This window comes from Capra hircus, chromosome 2 (assembly GCF_001704415.2).
Source record: "Capra hircus breed San Clemente chromosome 2, ASM170441v1, whole genome shotgun sequence".
Lineage (NCBI taxonomy): Eukaryota > Metazoa > Chordata > Mammalia > Artiodactyla > Bovidae > Capra > Capra hircus.
Window position 1 is genome coordinate 51,658,165 of NC_030809.1, and position 19,788 is coordinate 51,677,952.

The window sequence follows — 19,788 nt, forward strand, 5'->3', positions numbered from 1 at the left end:
CAGCACCACTTATTGAAGAGACTATCTTTTCTCCATTGTATATTCTTGCCTCCTTTGTCAAAGACAAATCCACACACCTATGGGCCCCCTAACTCTGGGCTATCTTGTTTCATTGGTCTATAGTTCTGTTTTTATGCCAGTACCATACTGTCTTGATGACTGTAGCTTTATAGTATAGTCTGACATCAGGATGGTTGATTCTTCCAGCTCCATTCTTCTTTCTCAAGATTGCCTTGGCCATTTGGAGTCTTTTGTATTTCCATACAAACTGTGAAACTTTTTGTTCTAGTTCTGTGAAAAATGCCATTGGTAATTTGATAGGGATTGTACTGAATCTGTAGATTGCATTTAGCAGTAGAGTCATTTTCACAATATTGATTCTTCCAACCCAGGAACATGGAATATCTCTCCATCTGTTTATATCATCTTTGATTTCTAGCATTGGTGTCATAGTTTTCTATATACAGCTTTTTTGTCTCCTTAGGTAGGTTTATTCCTACATATTTTATTGTTTTTATTGCAATGGTAAATGGGGTTGATTTGTTAATCTCTGATTTTTCACTGTTAGTGTATAGGAATCCAAGTGATTTCTGTGTACTGATTTTGTATCCTGTGATTTTACTAAATTCAGTGATTAGCTCTAGTTAATGTTCAGATATACTATCTTTAGGGTTTTCTTTGTATAGTATCATGTCATCTGCAGTGAGAATTTTACTTTTCCAATCTGGACTCCTTTTCTTTTTCTACTCTGCCATAGCTGCTGCTGCTGCTACGATGACTCAGTCGTGTCCGACTCTGTGTGACCCCATAGACGGCAGCCCACCAGGCTCCATGCCATAGCTAGGACTTCCAAAAATATGCTAAATAATACTGGCAAGAGTGGGCACTCTTGTCTTGTTCCCGATCTTAGAGGGAATGCTTTCAGTTTTTCACCATTGAAAATAATGTTTGCTGTGGGTTTTATCATATATGGCCTTTACTATTTTGAGGTAGGTTCCTTCTATGCCCATTTTTTGAAGGTTTTTTTTTTTTTAATAAATGGGTGCTGAATTTGGTCAAAGGCTTTTGACATCTATTATCATATGATTTTTATCTTTCAATTTGTTAGTATGGTGTATCACATTGATTGATTTGCATATATTGAAGAATCTTTGCATCCCTGGTATGAACCCAACTTGATCAAGGTATATGATCTTTTTAATGTGTTGCTGAATTCTGTTCGCTAGAATTTTGTTGAGGATTTCTGCATCTATGTTCACCAGTGATACTGGCCTGCAATTTTCTTTTTTTGTGATAGCTTTATCTGTTTTTGGTATCAGAGTAATGGTGGCCCCGTAGAATGAGTTTGGAATTGTTCCTTCTTCTGTGATTTTCTGAAATCTTCAGAAGTATAGGCATTAGCCCTTCTCTACATGTTTGACAGCATTCGCCTGTGAAGCAATCTGACCCTGAGCTTTCGTTTTGTGGGAGATTTTTGATCACAGTTTAGATTTCAGTTCTTGTGATTCACTTGTTCCTAATTTCTTTCTCCTTGGTTCAGTCTTGGAAGGTTGAACTTTTCTAAGGATCTGTCCATTTCTTCCAGTTTGTCCATTTTATTGGCATATAGTTGCTCATAATGGTCTCTTATGATCCTTTGTATTTCTGTGTTGTCTGCTGTAATCTCTCTCCTTTTTCATTTCTAATTTTGTTGATTTGATCCTTCTCCCCCTTTTGCTTGATGAGTCTGGCTAATAGTTTTTCAATTTGATTTTCTCAAAGAACCAGGTTTTAGTTTTATTAATCTTTATTACTGTTTCCTTAATTTCTTTTTCATTTATTTTGGCTCTGATCTTTCTTTCTTTCTACTAACTTTGGAGTTTTTCTGTTCTTTTTTAGGCTGTTTTAGGGATAAAGTGGAGAAGGCAAGACTGAGCGACTTCTCTTTCACTTTTCACTTTCATGCATTGGAGAAGGAAATGGCAACCCACTCCTGTGTTCTGGAGAATCCCAGGGATGGGGGAGCCGGGTGGGCTGCCATCTATGGGGTTGCACAGAGTTGGACAAGACTAAAGCAACTTAGCAGCAGCAGCAGCAAGGTTAAAGTTAGGTTCTCTATCCAATGTTTTTGCTGTTCCTGGAGGTAGGATTGCATTGCTATCAACTTAACTCTTAGAACTGCTTTTGTGGCATCGCAGAGATTTTGGGTCATGTTTTCATTGTCATTTGTTTCTAGGAATTTTTTGATTTCCCTTTTTATTCTTCAGTAATGTGTCTGTTATTTAGAAATATATTGTTAAATTTTCATGTGTTTGTATTTTTTTTACAGTTTATTCCCCTATAATTGATATCTAGTCTCTTAGTGTAGTTGTCAGAAAAGATGCTTGATATGATTTCAATTTTCTTAAATTTACTGAGGCTTGATTTGTGCCCCAAGATATCTTAACTCAGACTAGTCACATTTCAAATGCTCAGTGGCCACATGTGGCTACTAAATACTGTACTGGAAAGTACAGATCTAGAAGATTTATATGGGCAACTAATTTCATGACTTTCAAGACAGGACATGACATTCATTATAAAGTAAAGACTGATAAAATATACTACATTAAAATAAAGAAATTGATATTCATCAAGAGAGTAAAAAAAGGCAGCAACAGATTGGCAGAAGAGTATGGCAATTTAATAGTCAAGAATATATAAGGAATTCCTACAAATCAATATGAAAATTATGAGACAACTCAATGGAAAACTAGGTAGATTTTGAACAGGTATTTTATAAGAGGTTAGCCAAATTACTAAGAAGCTTATGAAAAGATTCTCAACCTTAATAGAGAATTATAAATTAAAATCACAAGTAGATACCACTACATACCCACCAGAATGAATAAAACATAAAAGATGTAGCAAGAATATGGAGTCAATTAGAACTTGCATACACTACTGGTGGGACTGTAGATTGGTAACCTTTCGAAAGCTGTTTGGCAGGATCTACCAGAAGATGAACATAAGCATATCCTTTCACATGGCAATACTTCTCTTGGATATATGCCAAAACACATGTACAGGAACACCAAAAGAAATGAAGGAACATAAAAATTCACACAATCATTATTCATCATAGCTCAAAACAAGCAAAAGGCCAAATGTCCATCAACATTAGAATGCTAATAAACACATAAATGAATAAAACAGAACAATTTTACAATGGAATACTACACAGGAATGAAAATAAATTTAAAGCTTCACACACTAACATAAATGAATCTCACAAATTGAGACTAAGCAGAAGGTAACTGTATTATTTTATCAGTCTTTCCTTTATAATGCATATTATATCCTATATTGAAGGTCTTGAAGCTAAGTCTCCTAAATAAACCTTTCCAGCACAGTAGCCAGTAGCCACATGTGGTTACTGAGCACTTAAAATGTGACTAGCCTGAACATCACTTTGCTGACAAAGGTCCATATAGTCAAAGTTATGGTTTTTCCAGTAGTCATGAACAGATGTGAGAGTTGGACCATAGAGACGGCTGAGCACCAAAGAACTGATACTTTAGAACTGTGGTGCTGCAGAAGACTCCTGAGAGTCCCTTAGGACTGCAAGGAGATCAAACCAGTCAATCCTAAAGGAACTCAACTGTGAATATTCATTGGAAGGACTGTTGCTGAAGCCCCAATACTTTGGCCACCTGATGCAAAGAGCCAACTCACTGGAAAGGACCCTGACGCTGGAAAAGATTGGGGGCAGGAGGAGAAAGGGACAATAGAGAATGAGATGGTCAGATGGCATCATCAACTCAATGAACATGAGTTTGAGCAAACTCCAGGAGATAGTGAAGGACAGGGTAGCATGGTGTGTCACAGTCCATGGGGTTGCAAAGAGTTGGAAACAACTTAGTGACTGAACAACAACAACAAAAAGATGACAAACACTAAATAAAACACTGACTTTTAAATAAATAAAAGTCTATTTACATATAATTTAAAATGGGCAAAAACTAAACCAAGATGCCTTAATAGTTATTTTCTGAAGGGAAGGGAGGGGGTGATAATTGGGATTGGAAATTGTAATAATGTTCTCTTTCTTGAGTAATGGTAATGTTTGCTGCTGCTGCTAAGTCACTTCAGTCGTGTCCGACTCTGTGCGACCCCATAGACAGCAGCCCACCAGGCTCCACCATCCCTTGCCTGGGATTCTCCAGGCAAGAACACTGGAGTGGGTATGGTAATGTTTACTTTGTGATAATTCACTGTACTTATCATACTGTTTATTTTTCTGTATACAGATAGTACTTCAATAAAAAGTTTTTAAATATCATATTTTATCCAGTGAAAACCAATTAGAAAACAAAAATTACTAGATTCCTAGACAGAAACAGAGTAAGACCATTAAAAGGAGAAGTGTATAAGATACTGTTGAAGGACAGTAAAGAAGAATTGCGAAAACTGTACAAAGACCACCTACATGAATGGAATAAACACCTTAAGATATATAGTCTTCCAAGTGTATACAAATCTAATTCAATGTCAATCAAAATCCTGCAGCTGTCAACTTTTCGTGAGATTGCATAAGCTCATCCAAAAATTCATATGGAAGAGCAAAACTGAAGGGCAATCAACAAAGTTCAGAAAATTAGCAAGATGACAAAGACTTCTTTTTAGAAAGTTACAATAACTAAAATAACAGATAGACCAAAGAAGAACAGAATCCAGAAAAAGAATCAGTAACAATGATTTTGTATATGATATAAAGGACATAAGACATTAAGAGGCAAAAATTAATACCCGAAAATACCAGATGTTAATCAAAAATCTGATGTAAAGAAACAGATATTACCTTACACTGCTGCCTCAATCCATCCTAACTTGAAAAATATCCTAAGTTGAAAATACATTTAATATACATTATCTGTTGAACATCACAGCTAGCCCAGCCTACTTTAAATGTGTTCAGACCACTTACCATTAATTAGCCTACAGTTGGGCAAAATCATCTAACACAAAGCCTGTTTCATAATAATCTCATGAACTTTACTGAATACTGAAAGTGAAAACAGGAAGGTTGTATGGAAAAAAAAAAAAAGGTTGTATGAATCGATATAGAATGCCTCTTTACCCCTGTGACTGCACAGCTGACTGAGGGCTGCAGCTCATTGCCACTGCCCAGCATCAAGAGTGTACTGTACTGTACATCACTAGCTTGGGCAAAGACAAAAATTCGAAATTCAAATGTTGAATGCATACTTCTTTTTCACCACTGTAAATTCAAAATACCCTAAGTCAGGGGTCATCTGCACGGTATGCACATTTTCAAAGTTTGATACCTAACCACCATCAGTGATTAATCAACATATATTGGAGGAGCAGCAGAAGCTGTATCATGATTACCTGAAAATTTCTTAGAAATGTAAATTCTTTCACCCCACCCAGACCTACTAAATCTGGAACTCTGGGGTTAGGCTCAGCAGTGTCAACCAGTCTTCCTAGTTGAGTCTGTTGCTAGCTAAAGTTTGAGACACTACCTACACATGTAAATTATCAAACACTCCCATTTATGTCAAATGATACTCAATTAAATTGAGTATTACCTGAATAAATTAGGTCTAATTATCATATGTGGCTTATGTGAGTTAAGAATTTTGGAAAATAGTTCTATAAAATATATTTAATCCCAAAGCTACATTAGGTTGGAGATTTTGGTTTTTAATCCAAACACTTCAGTTTCTTATATAATAGTCTCAAGGATAAAATCACTATTTTAAACATATCAATTTTATAGAGTAATGAAAATGAAAGAACATACATAATTAAGACAATTGCTATTAATAGCAGAAAGAGGACATTACACACCCTACAATTACCTTGGTTTTCCACTAGAAGATGCTAGTGAAAGGCGATACTCTGAATGAATGTTGCTCTGTTCATCTGACATGTAAATGTCTTGCCGCTTCTTCACTGCATATTATCCCACTGTCAAATGAATAAGCACCAGTGGTGAAAATAAAACATACATACATATTGATCAGGCAACATCCAATGAATGACTCCATGCAACACAAAAAATGTCAGTGATCTATATGAGCTTTGTCATTTTTAAACACTTTTTAAATGTACTCAATTTGTTTACTGAAAAGATTCTGCTATCTTGAGTCCCCTAATCATAATCATTTACATTCAAGAGAGCATCACAGGAAGGCAAATAAATACATGAATGACATTATACAGGTAATATTTAAATCTGTGTTAAGTATTCTTAAAAGTAAATCATACATTAACTTTGCAATTTTAGAACAGCTATAGCAGATATGTGCCTAAGAATCACTTGGATTAAGTATGCATTTGTCAGCACAGACTAAGCAGCTATTGCAAAGAAACCTCTCTCAAAGGGTAGTGGCTTAAGAAACAAGCAGTTAATTTCTCTTGATACCCATCCAAGATGACTGCTCCAGGTTTGTGAGCCCCAGTCAGTCAAGAGACACCTCAATCTTACATGAGGGCTATTCTTGTCAGTGGTAAAACAAACAATGGAAATCCAGGTTCAGAAATTTCTGAAGCAGCAAATAAAGTAGATATTGCTTTCATCACTTCTCAGACTTCATTGGCAAGAACATAGCCACATCGGCTCAATCAAATAAATAAGGAGACTGGAAAATACAGTCTCACCTACAACTTACAGTTTCCCAAGCATTCTGTGAAATCCTTTTCTTAAGGATCCTTTTCTATCCATAGCAAAAAGAAGATCTTCGGGGTAGATGCAGGAATGGTGGAAATGTTGCCCAAGTCCATTTATCTCTCAATGCTAAATACTGGCGTTTACAGGACTCAGTTTTGCCCTAGACAAAATCTTCTGCTGTCACTTATGTTTCACAGTTTTTAAAGTTTTAGGAATTAAGAGTATTAGTTTTATAACTGATTTGGTTTTCAATTCAGCAAATATACATTAAGTTATTCACTCAAGAATTCTGGGTACTACAAACATAATTCTACTGCACAAGAAAAGAATGGTTTCTGGAAAATAACTCATAGTTGCCACCACACATTTAATTTTATCTTTTGTTACTGATTTCCAATTTACTATCACAGTGAAAGGTTTAAGTATTGTCTCATTGTGTAATTTCTACATGAAGGGTCAGTTTAATTCACAATTAAGTACTTTAGTCATTGTGCTGTGTACACTACTTCTGATGTAAATACATTACATTTGATGCAAAGAAAAAATGAAACCCACATTTTTGATAAAATTCACTAATATTTTAACACTAACATCAGACCTAAATATTCAGTGAGGCTAGTGGTTATTCTTTGGTGTGAAAAGTAATGAGAGGAACCAGGCAGAAAAGTAATGAGAGGAACCAGGCAGGAGTTCTGTGCTACAGTTCGTGTTCTATCTTTACCCATGGGTGCTGGTTACTCAGGTGTGTTCACTTCATCAACTTGTCAAGGTTTACGCTTAACAGCTACCCACTCTAGTATTCTGGCCTGGAGAATTCCATGGACTGTATAGTCGGTCACGACTGAGCGACCTTCACTTTCACTTCACTTTCACACTTACCATCTGGGTGCTTTTCTAGAGGTATTCTATATTTCAGACAAAACATACCTTTTAATACATTAAGAATACATATTTCAACTTTCAAGTAGTAAAATCAGTAATATGCAGTTTCTAGAAACAGACCCATACTTAGCCATACCCAAAGATAAATTTACATTTTCTAAAATAATTTAAGGCTCACAAGAACTTGAACTTGTGAAAATAGTTCAGAGTTTACTCATGTACTCTTTACCCAATTTTCCCCAATGAAAACATTTTACATAAGCATAGTACATTTTCAAAACCAGGAAACTGACATTGATATAATACTGATAACTAAATTAGAGATCTTATTCTAATTTTACCAGTTTTTGCATGCATTCCTAAAAATACCATAACAGAAAATCCGTTTTTTAACCAGAGAAAAAAAATCATTTGTAACCATGAATCTTGCTTAACAAAATATATGATTATACCTAAGGAAAGGTTAACTAAAACTTTAATAGGAAGTAATCAGGATTGATAATCTCCACAGTAAGTTCTTCTATGAAGATTTACAAAAATTTTTAATTATAGGCTTTCAATTGTAGTTTTCCTACATAAAATGGCAAAAAAATTTTCAATTTTTAAGTAAATAAAACACTTTCATCAAGAATATATCTAAAGTACACTAATCTGTCTATAGGTCTTTTGCCTCAAGAAAGATAATGATCTTTATTTCATACAAATGAAAATAGGGTTGTAGAAAGTTTAAGATGAAGAGATTCTCAAGTATAATCAACTAAACACTTTTTTTTTTTTTAATACATGGATATCTAAGACCCAGAGGTATACATATGATTAAAGTGATATTTCAAGTTTGTGGCACTCTTCTGACTTGAAAATCAGGGGCTCTTTCTGCTACACCAGCATATCTGTGTATCTTAAAAACCAGAACACTGTGGGATAACTACTAATGCAATCCATCTAAAATATACTACCAAAACATTTTAAAGGGAAAAGAAATGGTCTCTAATATTTACAGTTAGTTTAAAAAAAAAAGTTTATATCACTATGAGTATGCGTGCTAAGTGTCTGACCCTGTGACCCCGTGGACTGTAGCCTGCCAGGTTCCTCTGTCCATGGGATTCTCCAGGCAAGAACACTAGAGTGGGTTGCCATTTCCTCCTCCAGGGGATCTTCCCGACCCAGGGATTGAATCCACATCTCCTTTGCAGGATTCTTTACCGCTGAGACACCGAGGAAGCCCTGATATCACTATATTACTTAACAAAATGATTTGACTGATGTAAGAAAAATAATTCCCAATACGTGGTTCCTGTTACTAGAGAGGCCAGCTAAGTATATCCTGTGTATAATCTATTCACTTGATTAAAAACAAAGCAAACAACTTTTACTCAAGGGGATTTTTTTTTTTAAAGGAAAATGTAGGTCAAATGAAAGAACCAAAAGTTAATGTCTGTCTCAGGTTCTTGACTTTCACACATACAAATACGTATATATACAAACTAACAATCAGAGAAAAAATATTATAAGTCACTTACCAATGTTCTAAAACTAGCTATTTCAATGTTCCAGATTGATATTTTAAAGGTCAATAAGGTGGAAACCAAGAGAGAAATCACTAAAACTCTCAACCTGGATTATATAAATATATCATGTATTAAGTAAACTTAACATGAAAATCTATTCAATAATATACATGGCACTCTAATTTCAAAAAAGACTTCATTTTTTGGGAAAGGTTTCACTATCATGGCAGAAATTTGTTTTATTTATATCTTGAATCACATAAATATTATACAACTGGTATATTACTAAATTACTTCAGCAAAATTTATCCATGTAGTCAGACACCAATTTAGTATCCCTCTATGATTCAACAGCAGTACACACAAAATGGATGAGAAGCAATGAGACTAGTTGTTTACTGAAGAAATACTAGTCTAAAAGGCAAAGATCTCAGAAACCTGGTCTTCCCACTTAATAGCTATAAGACCGGAGAAGGCAATGGCAACCCACTCCAGTACTCTTGCCTAGAAAATCCCATGGATGGAGGAGCCTGGTAGGCTGCAGTCCATGGGGTCGCGAAGAGTCGGACACGACTGAGCAACTTTACCCTCACTTCTCACTTTCATGCACTGGAGAAGGAAATGGCAACCCACTCCAGCGTTCTTGCCTGCAGAATCCCAGGGACGGCGGAGCCTGGTGGGCTGCCGTCTATGGGGTCGCACAGAGTCGGACACGACTGAAGCAACTTAGCAGCAGGAGCAGCTATAACATGCTGGACAAATTACTTAGCCTCTTTATTACACCAGCTATAAAGTGGGGGTTTTAATTCCTGTTCTATTTCACAGTAATTATGAAGACCAAATAAAATAATGTGTATCCTCTTTTTGTAATGATAAGTTTTTAATGTTTTTCCATTTTATTGTAAATGTTTACATGCTATTTAAGTGCAAGTTATTAATAGTAATATAACTTGCATCTTCCTGGATCCACGTTTACTTGGTAAACTCCAGGAGCTGGGGATGGACAGGGAGGCCTGGCATGCTACAGTCCATGAGGTTACAAAGAGTCGAACACCACTGAGAGCCTGAACTGAACTGAAGTTGGATCCATTTTAAATTCCATATCTGATATAACCACCCAATGTAATGTACACAGAATAGAATCAGGAGTCAGAAACCTTCGTCTCTAGTTCACTGTCACTGTCTAGTTCATTGTCACTGTTTCCTCTCTGAAGAACAGGGGAAATAGTCCCTTCATATATTCACCAACTGAACTAATGTATATGAAATGTGTACTTTGTAAAGTTTATTAACCTGAAGTATTACCACTATTTGATGTGGTACTACTACATGTCTTTCACTTAACTTCTGAAAAGTACAGAACCAGAGTGGGAAAAAGGTCCCTTTGCTCTGACTCCTTCCAAAGAATGCTATCAAAAATATTCCCAGAGCATATGCAGTGTTAGTACATCCAAGAACAACTCTTAGATTACAGGAGGCATCCAACTGAAAAAAAGTTGCGATGAATTACCATGACATACCAGTTTCACTGACTTTATAAAACTTCAAGGCATAAAATTACTTCAGTAATGAGTCCTTATCAAGAACCCTTAAATCCTCTTAGAGCTTCAAGGTGTCCTTTTTCATTCCCCTACTTTACCTCAGTTTGGAATGTCAATGTAGTTATTATCAAAATAAGCACAATCTCTAATATTTACCCTGCAACTCATTCATATGAAAATAGTAGAGGCATGCTAATGGAGGTCAGGCAAAATTCAGAGCTCCTTCTGTTTCACTTTTATTTTTCAAGAGACAGAATACAAACATGAGCATTGATCAAATGTACTAGATCAAGCAATCACACATCAAATCTATTATTGTATTCTAAACATTTATGTACAAACTTACATTTTCTCATTAAATGTTCAAACTATCTGAAGTCTCCGCTTTTCAAGCAATCATTACAGGGAATCTGGAACCATATTGTAGAAAGCCACGTTAAACATTCCCATGTCTGTTTTGCTGCTTGTGAATACAAAGAACATCTGAGATTTGTAAATGTATGAGCTGGCTGACCTTTATCAATCACAAAATATTGTGATGCCTTTTGAAGCTACTAAAATGTTTATAATTTTAGCCTTTCCATTTAATAAGCTTCAATCTCTTTCCACTACAAATGCATATACACCTGTACAACATGTAGTCATAAAGAGGACTTAAAGACAGGGGGCTAACCTTAGGACCTGGATGAGAAACACATGCCTTTTTCTTTCAACTTGCAGAGCTGTGTTCTCTTTCCATTCATCATCCCTGACCATTGCCTTCATTCCAAGAATAGTTACTGCCACTGCCTCGAATCTTTATTACTCCATTCATCGTCACTGTTCCTATTTTCCTTTTTCAGCATCTTGTCACTGTTACATGTCCCCAATTCTGTACCAACTTACCATTCATAAGCACTGCCAGGTAAAATGATCCTTCCTTTCCATAAGATTAGGGGGGAAAAAAAACACAGAATCTCCAAGGCAACATTTTCATAACATTAACATTTTTTGATGCTGCTGACAACACAGACTACTACTTCTCCACCAGGAAAGCTTTCTATCTGATAAATTTTAGCTGTCCTTACAGTTGTTTAAACAAAGTTAAATGGTTCTGTTCTGCCATTTAGCAGAATCTTACAAAATTATAATTCAAACATCAAAACTACTTAATTTCTACTAGCAAACACCAATTTCATTAATCAATGATCAATCCATCTTTATGATCAAGTTCGACCTTCTCCAATATAAAGAAAACTACACAAAATTCTTAAACAGAGTGTTTTAGGGCACATTCTCTGTCTTACAGAATCACATTCGGATACACAGACTGGGGTAGATTTTGTGATATACAGACATTTAGAAAAAGAAAAAATAAGAAAATTATTAATGCCAGGGGAAAAAAAGTTGTGCAGGTAAGTACCAATTTACAGCAGCAAATAACCTTTATAGTCATAAAAATATAACACTACTGTTCTAAACCAGAATTATAACTGTACTGAAAAACTGAGATATAGGAAATGATAGGGTTCATGGAGAGGTGGGAAGAGTGCTAAATCCAAAGCAGACAATGACTAAAATTGAAAATCAACAAGTTATGAATATATTGGAGACATGGCAGTGAACAGCAAAACAACTAAGAAACCAAAAGAGTTCCTTACATCTCTAGGCAGAATGTAAAAGACAGAGGACTGATTTTTTTCTTTCCCCAACCTTAATTTCATAGAACTATTTAATTCTTTAAACTATATTCATGTACAATTCTGACTGAAAAAACTAAAATCTAGCAATTATAAATCTTAGTTTCTGTTGAACAAAGTCACATTGTGTCACATGTGGAGGAAAGTAAATTACAGTTTCAAGATTTCACAAGCATTGGTTTATAGAGTTTTAATCACATTATATAATCATTTTAACTTCAATTTGTGCTATTGTTTTTAGTTACCTACTTGGTTGGATAAGTCCAAGATATGGGGAAAGACCACAAAATTCTGAATACTTCTCAGGCAGGTCTTGTTACATACGTTCAAATTGTTTTCTAGACAAATTAAATTTGGTTATACTGCCACCAGCTGTATGATCATAGTATTCTCATTAGTAGTTGCTACTATTAATTTTGGAACAGGTAAAATTCCCAGGTGGCAGAGGGGTAAAGAATTAGCCTGCCAATGCAGGAGACGCAAGAGAAGGAAGCATGTTTGATCCCTGGGTCAGTAAGAACCCCTGGAGAAGGAAACAGCAATACACTCCAATATTCATGTCTGGAAAATCCCATGGACCGAGCCTCGCACACTACAGTCCATGGGGTCGTAAAGGACTGCATACACACACAATACAAAATTACCTTATTCTTATTTACATTTTCAAATTATTCCTGGTGTCTCAATATTTTTATAAACATGCATGAACTTTGTATGTAACATTACTTAGTCATATTTTCTGCAGAAAACATCTTCAATTCTGTCCAATGCTTTTTTACTTTGATTACAATATTTTCCCTTTCATGGATAGATGTGTTTCCGTGTACATGCACTGATATCTATAATTTATTTTTGCAATTTCTTTATGACTTCTAAGTTTAAGAAGTTTTTCCCCCCCTATATTTAATATTGTTTTCTTAAAAAAAAGTAATTAAAATTAACATGACCCATAACATCCATTTCATTTTTAGGGAAAATAGAACAACCACTGAACTAACAAACAATAGTCTTATCTGTTCACTAAGAAAGTTTACATTTTAGCTTTAATAAAACTTTCAAGTATGTGTGTTTAAGCAGAAATCTTCAGAGGAAAAGCTGTAAACATGTTTATACACAAATCATAAATTATATTGTAGATAACGTTATATTTACAGTGTGCTTAAACACTTTTTCTTAAAATCTCTTTCAGTAATTTGATTGTAGTTGATTTCCTTCTTCAGTTCTTTTTTTAAATTAATGATTATTTTCTTGAAAATAAACTTACTTACACTGGTTGTTGTTGTTGCTATATAAATCAAATAATTCACCTTACTTGAAAAAACAAGAGTATGCTAATTTAAAACAAAAATCTTAACATATATATTCTAAACATTAACAAGTTATGAAGTCAGTTGAAATTCTACATTAAACAAGGTCCATGGAAATAGAAAACATAATCCTGTTGCTTTCCGACATACATTATATATAATACATGGTATCTGTTCTCAATTTTGTTGTAATTATGCATACAATTATGTAATAATTACATTATAATTACATAAAATGTTTTTCAAATATTATACTTTTACTGACCTCACTGATTTGCAATGTAATAACAATTCATATCTTACTCTAAATATCTTGATACGGTATATAAATCAATCTTTCCTTCATCATGAAGCTATGTTCTTCTACAACAAAGCACAAAGTACACTTATTCACATGTAAACAGAATAAAATAATGATTCAACTTCAGCAAAGGTGCACTGAGAAGTATTACACCAAAACACCTGTTCACAGTTCTGTAAACATGCAATCATGAATTGCTTTATGAGGGAAGTGGGAATAAAGGAGAGGAGGAAAGGGAAGAGGAAGGGGCAGGGAGAAGGCATAAAAATAAATATGAAACACTCTCTTCTCTGAAGGAGGTACAAGGAAGACAGTCTCACCTTTTAAACGAGAGAAGGTAAACTGAGAGACACTGCATAAGTAGCAGTAGAAACACAGTGATAGAGCTAGGTAGTAGCTCCAGGTCGAAAGACACATTACAACTCTAAGCATCATAAATAAGGGTGCTATTCCTCTGACAGGGAAGAGACAAAAAGCTTCTTATACTATTTACGTGAAGAATACCTGAGAACTCATATTATTACCCATTCATTTATATTTGAATGCTTCTCTGCTAAAGTATTTTACTTATATAGGAACTAGGAAAATATAAGTATTTTAAAAACAGCATCATGTCAAATAATGATAGAATATGAAGAACTGGATCCAGGAGTTGGCTGACTTAAAGGGTCAGAAAGTTAACATTTTAGGATTTGCAGGCAGTATAGTCTCGATGGCACCTACTCAATTTTGTCATTATGGCACAAAGCAGCAATACACAATATATTCATGTATCCATTAATTAATTTACAAAAGCAAACTGATTTGGTCCATGGCCATAACTTGCTGACCCTTGACTTAATCCACACATTTTTTTAAAAATTTACCAATTCAACAGACAATAATAGAGGAAACCACTACTGTAAAACTCAAAACTTCACAGAACATGTAAAGTGAATTCAGAAAAAAAGTTTAGAGGTATGAAGCGCATCTGAAATTTTTGTTGTTTTACAAACATGAAAGTAACAGGGCAGTGGGATATATGTATTTGTGACCTTGTTACTAAAACTGAGAGCAATTTAATTTTCTATGTGAATGTAAATAAATCTAAAAACTAAAGTGATCACTGACTGACAAGTCTTTGTCACTAGAGCATTAAAAATAACTTTCATACAGCAGTTCACAGTAATTAGTAATTCTAATAACAATGCTTCTGGGTTCCATGAAAGTACATAATCTTATAGTGATAAAAGGTATCTCCAACATTCTGATTCACTTTCTAATTCCTAAAAACCACTATGAATGGGAAGGATGGTCCCCCAAAATAAATGTAAACATGGCTGTATGAAATGTTAATGCAAAAACAACTATCTGATACCTTCTCTTTCGGCAGTAAAACATATATTATAAAGGGTAAATGTAAACCATAACAGTTGTTGTTTAGTCGCTAAGTCATGTCTGACTCTGGGACTCCATGGACTATTAGGCTCCTCTGTCCATGGGATTTCCCAGGCAAGAATACTCGAGTGGGTTACCGTTTCCCTCTCCAGGAGATCTTCCCAATACAGGGATTGAACTCCCTTCTCCTGCATTGGCAGGAGGATTCTTTACCACTGAGCCACCAGGAAAGCCTATAAATATAAAAATCACAAAATCCTATACCACTAACTCTTAATGAAATTAATTGAAACTGTATTTGAAAAAAATTTTAGATTTTATCCATATATTTACAAATTTGAAACATTAAAAAAACTAAGACTATGGCATCCAGTCCCATCACTTCATGGCAAATAGATGGGGAAACAATGGAAACAGTGAGAGACTTTATTTTCTCGGGCTCCAAAATCACTGCAGATGGTGACTGCAGTAATGAAATTAAAAGACACCTGCTTCTTGGAAGAAAAGCTATGGCCAACCCAGATTGCATACTAAAAATCAGAGATATTGACAACAAAGGTCCATCTAGTCAAAGCTATGGTTTTTCTAGAAGTCACACATGGATGTGAGAGTTGAACCATAAAGAAAGCTGAGCGCCGAAAAATTGATGCTTCTGAACTGTGGTGTTGGAGAAGACTTTTGAGAGTTCCTTGTATTGCTATCAAACCAGTCCATCCTAAAGGAAATCAGTCCTGAATATTCATTGGAAGGACTGATGCTGAAGCTCCAGTACTTTGGCCACGTGATGCAAAGAACTGATTCACTGGAAAAGACCCTGCTGCTGGGATAGACTGAAAGCAGGAGGAGAAGGGGACGACAGAGGATGAGATGGTTGGATGGCATCACTGACTCGATGGACATGAGTTTGAACAAGTTCCAGGAGTTGGTGATGGACAGGGAAGCCTGGCACGCTGCAGTCCATGGTGTTGCAGAGTCAGACATGACTGAGCGACTGAACTGAAAAATGTGAAACCATCATCCCATTCAATAATACCTTTTCATATGAAAAATCTAATACTAAAAATCTATTAGAGTTTGACACTGTATGTTCTATGATGTACTAACTATAAATTATTGTGTTCTGAATATTAAACATGGTCTCTTAAACAGCTGAAAATAATTTCAATAATGCTATTGTCATTTAAACTTTACAATTTCAGTTAAAAATTGCCTCATATCTACTGACACACTTTTGAATATTCTGATTATAGTAAATATTTGTTAAGAATATTTGCTTATATATTTTGCTTATTTTGGAAAAACCTGTTCTGTGTGTGTGTGGTCTATTTACAGAACTTACAGAAAATGAAAAATTTTTAAATAGTTTGGAATACTGATAACTGGTATAATTTGACATTTTAATAAGAGTTTACATAAATGACTACATGAAATCTTATGGTTATTAAAGGTCCTTAGACTATTTTTCAAATTTCATTCTATAAATGTCAGAGTTCAGAAAAACTTGAGCTAAAAAATAAAGGCTATGTGATTTTAACATTTTCAGTACAGTGGAGGCAATACAGTTATATGGGACTAAGTTAAAAGAAGAAACTCAGAAGAAAGCAGAAGAAACCCAGACTGAAGTAACTGCTACTATTCATATACAAAGTTAATCTCAAGGATACATATTTAACATACAGCCCTCTTTCTGTCTGAAAAATTCCTCCAACATAATTTGCAAGAAAACAAGGACTTACACTGTTCAATCTCCATCCAAACTCACCCTCTATTTGAAAAATTAGGGTGAAAAGCAATAGCTTTTTAACAGTTCAAAATGACTCATAGCAACATTAACCAGCTGGAGGAAATCTCAAAGTAAACTATATAAGTAGCACTAAAGAATCTAATTGCAACTTAAAACAGTTTTGTTTTAGGGAAAGGTAAAGATGAAGGGAATGAAAACTTCAAGGGGAATCAAACACTAGGGGGCAGCATCAAACTGTTGGGACAACCTGAACTCTTCTAACAGCTAGTTAGTATATTTTTAATAAGAATTACTCGTAATGAAAGATGACCTTATAGGTTATAAACCTGTTATAAAGCAAAATAACTAGCTCTTTTGATCACCTATACCTCTTTTCCATTTCCTACTGTATACTCTTTTGCAACTTGTGAACAAGTTTAAAATACACTAGTGATAGTCCTTTTTTGATATATACATACAAAAAACATTTCCATTCTTGAGGTAGCCACTACACAGATAAGGGCTGACATATAAAAATCCAAAGCATTTCCTTTGATTAGTACTGAATTTAAATTTTGTATCACTCAATTAACATTTTTAATTTGATTAAAGAGTTTTGTACATTCACTGGATAAGTTTTGTCCATTCACTGTCACAAGTATTATTTGACAAAAAGTTATCGAGTATGTGCCCCTCAAGGAATTTAGTTTGGCAGAAAAAAGACGTATATATGTAATTATAAGTTAGAAAATGCAAAATAAGAAGAAATTCTATGGATTATTACATACGAATAATAGAATAACAACAATTGTATCCTCTTCAGTGGCCCAGTAGAGACCATTAAACCTCATTCTGGAATCAAGACAGAAAGTAGTCCTTCAACCACTAATGAACTGGAAGATTTGTATGCAGAAAAGAAGGTAAAATGAATCATCTGTAGCCCTTTGATTCATTGTCATTTAATGGGGACTTCCCTGGTGGCTCAGACGGTTAAGCATCTGTCTACAATGTGGGAGACCAGGGTTCAATCCCTGGGTTGGGAAGGTCCCTGGAGAAGGAAATGGCAATCCACTCCAGTACTATTGCCTGGAAAATCTCATGGACAGAGGAGCCTGGTAGGCTACAGTCCACCATGAGATAGATTTTTCTGGTACTTCCAAGTTCACAGATAAAAGATTAAGATAAAGAAATTTGTTCAAGGCAACCAAACTAGTTAATAATGGATCAGTTTTGAACTTTAAGTCTCACTCCAAGCCCTACATTCTCTCCAATAACGGCCAAAACAAGGGTCAAGGAAGTGGGTAATAGAATGGTAACAACATAATTATCTTTTAATTAAAAGTAAATAATCATTCCTGTTGTTGAATAATTACCCTTGTTACAACACCTATACCCTATATTCTTCATGCTGCTGCTGCTGCTAAGTTGCTTCAGTCGTGTCCGACTCTGTGCGACCCCACAGAAGGCAGCCCAACAGGCTCCCCCATCCCTGGGATTCTCCAGGCAAGAACACTGGAGTGGGTTGCCATTTCCTTCTCCAGTGCATGAACAAATCTGTTTAAAAACGAAAAGAAAACACCACTTAGAGATGTACCTGCATACCAAACTGGAGGCCTCCTAAAAATGGCTTCAAATCAAGTGCTTAAAAAAGTGGAGGAAGTCTGTTGACTTTTATGTTGTTAGAGGAATACAAATTAACACGAAGAATAATTAAAGGTTGTTGTTTAATGGATAAGTTGTGTCCCATTCTCTGCGACCCTATGGACTATAGCCTGTCAGACTCCTCTGTCCATGGGATTTCCCAGGCAAAAATACTGGAGTGGGTTGCCATTTCCTTCTCCAGGGGATCTTCCTGACCGAGGGGTCAAACCCGTGTCTCCTGCATTGGCAGCCGATTTCTTCATTGCTGATCTACCGGGGAAGCAAAAAGTTATCACATGATATATTGATGTCACCTCATAACTAACCACTTCTTCTAAAGTAGCACAAATTACAGAGGGGTTATTAACCAGGGAGCTGTATATAGAATTCAGGTTTGAGAATCTGGATACCGAAGAAGGATATATCATAAAGTAACCTTAGTTATCCCTTCAGTTATAAATATAGGCCAAAAAAGAAAAAATCAGTTAACTTGCAGCACCTGACACTACTAATATAAATCATTCAAATTAAATCCTATATTTACAGTCTTCACTAGTTTGAAATTAGGCATTATGACCTGCCATTACTCTTGATATTTAATGCTTTACTAAAGCATGAATTCACCATTAATATTTAAAATTTTGGTAATTATATTTTAGTACAACTGGATTCTCCAGAATCTTATGTATTCCATATACTTAAAATCACCATTCTGAACTTCACCGTACAAAAGTTTAAAAGCTCCTCCAGTACATCATTCTTTTCTTCTAATCACTCATCACTGATAATACCCTGATAATCCTCTATCGAGTATTTAGTGCAGGTAGGGATGTGAGATAACTGGTATGGACCCAAGGTCTAGAATAAGAGACTGACTCAAGATGACTTAACATCTCTAGAATTAAGTCCTAACAAAAAACAGTGCGTAAGAGTCTTCAGGCTTTCAATTGAATTACTACAATCAACTACATTTTAAATCTCCAGTTTTTCCAATATATTACTTGCTAGATCTTAATTAGGTAAATTTAGATACCCGACCAAAAAAAAAAAAACCACACACACAAATGGAACGTAAACTTATTACTTGCTCGTTTTGCTCCATCAAGAATGACTCAGTTCCTAGGTGAAACTAGAGAACGAAACGGCGTAAAAGACTTTTAAAAAGTCCACAGTA

The 19,788-nt window shown here is 35.1% G+C and overlaps 1 protein-coding gene across 4 annotated transcripts in view; it reads right to left on the bottom strand.

Annotated features, from left to right (window-relative positions):
• Nucleotides 1-19,788, bottom strand: part of SLC39A10 (solute carrier family 39 member 10) — a 110,846-nt gene that overhangs the window by 46,155 nt on the left and 44,903 nt on the right. For 2 of the 4 annotated variants that reach the window (XM_005676287.3, XM_005676286.3), the window contains exon 2: nucleotides 5,844-5,952. The exons of 1 other annotated variant lie outside the window; for it this stretch is intronic. The gene's annotated coding sequence lies outside the window, so the exon portion shown is untranslated. Of the gene's footprint in view, nucleotides 1-5,843; nucleotides 5,953-10,932; nucleotides 12,709-19,788 lie in introns of those variants that run through there. One more of the 4 variants, XM_005676288.3, reaches the window with a different exon arrangement.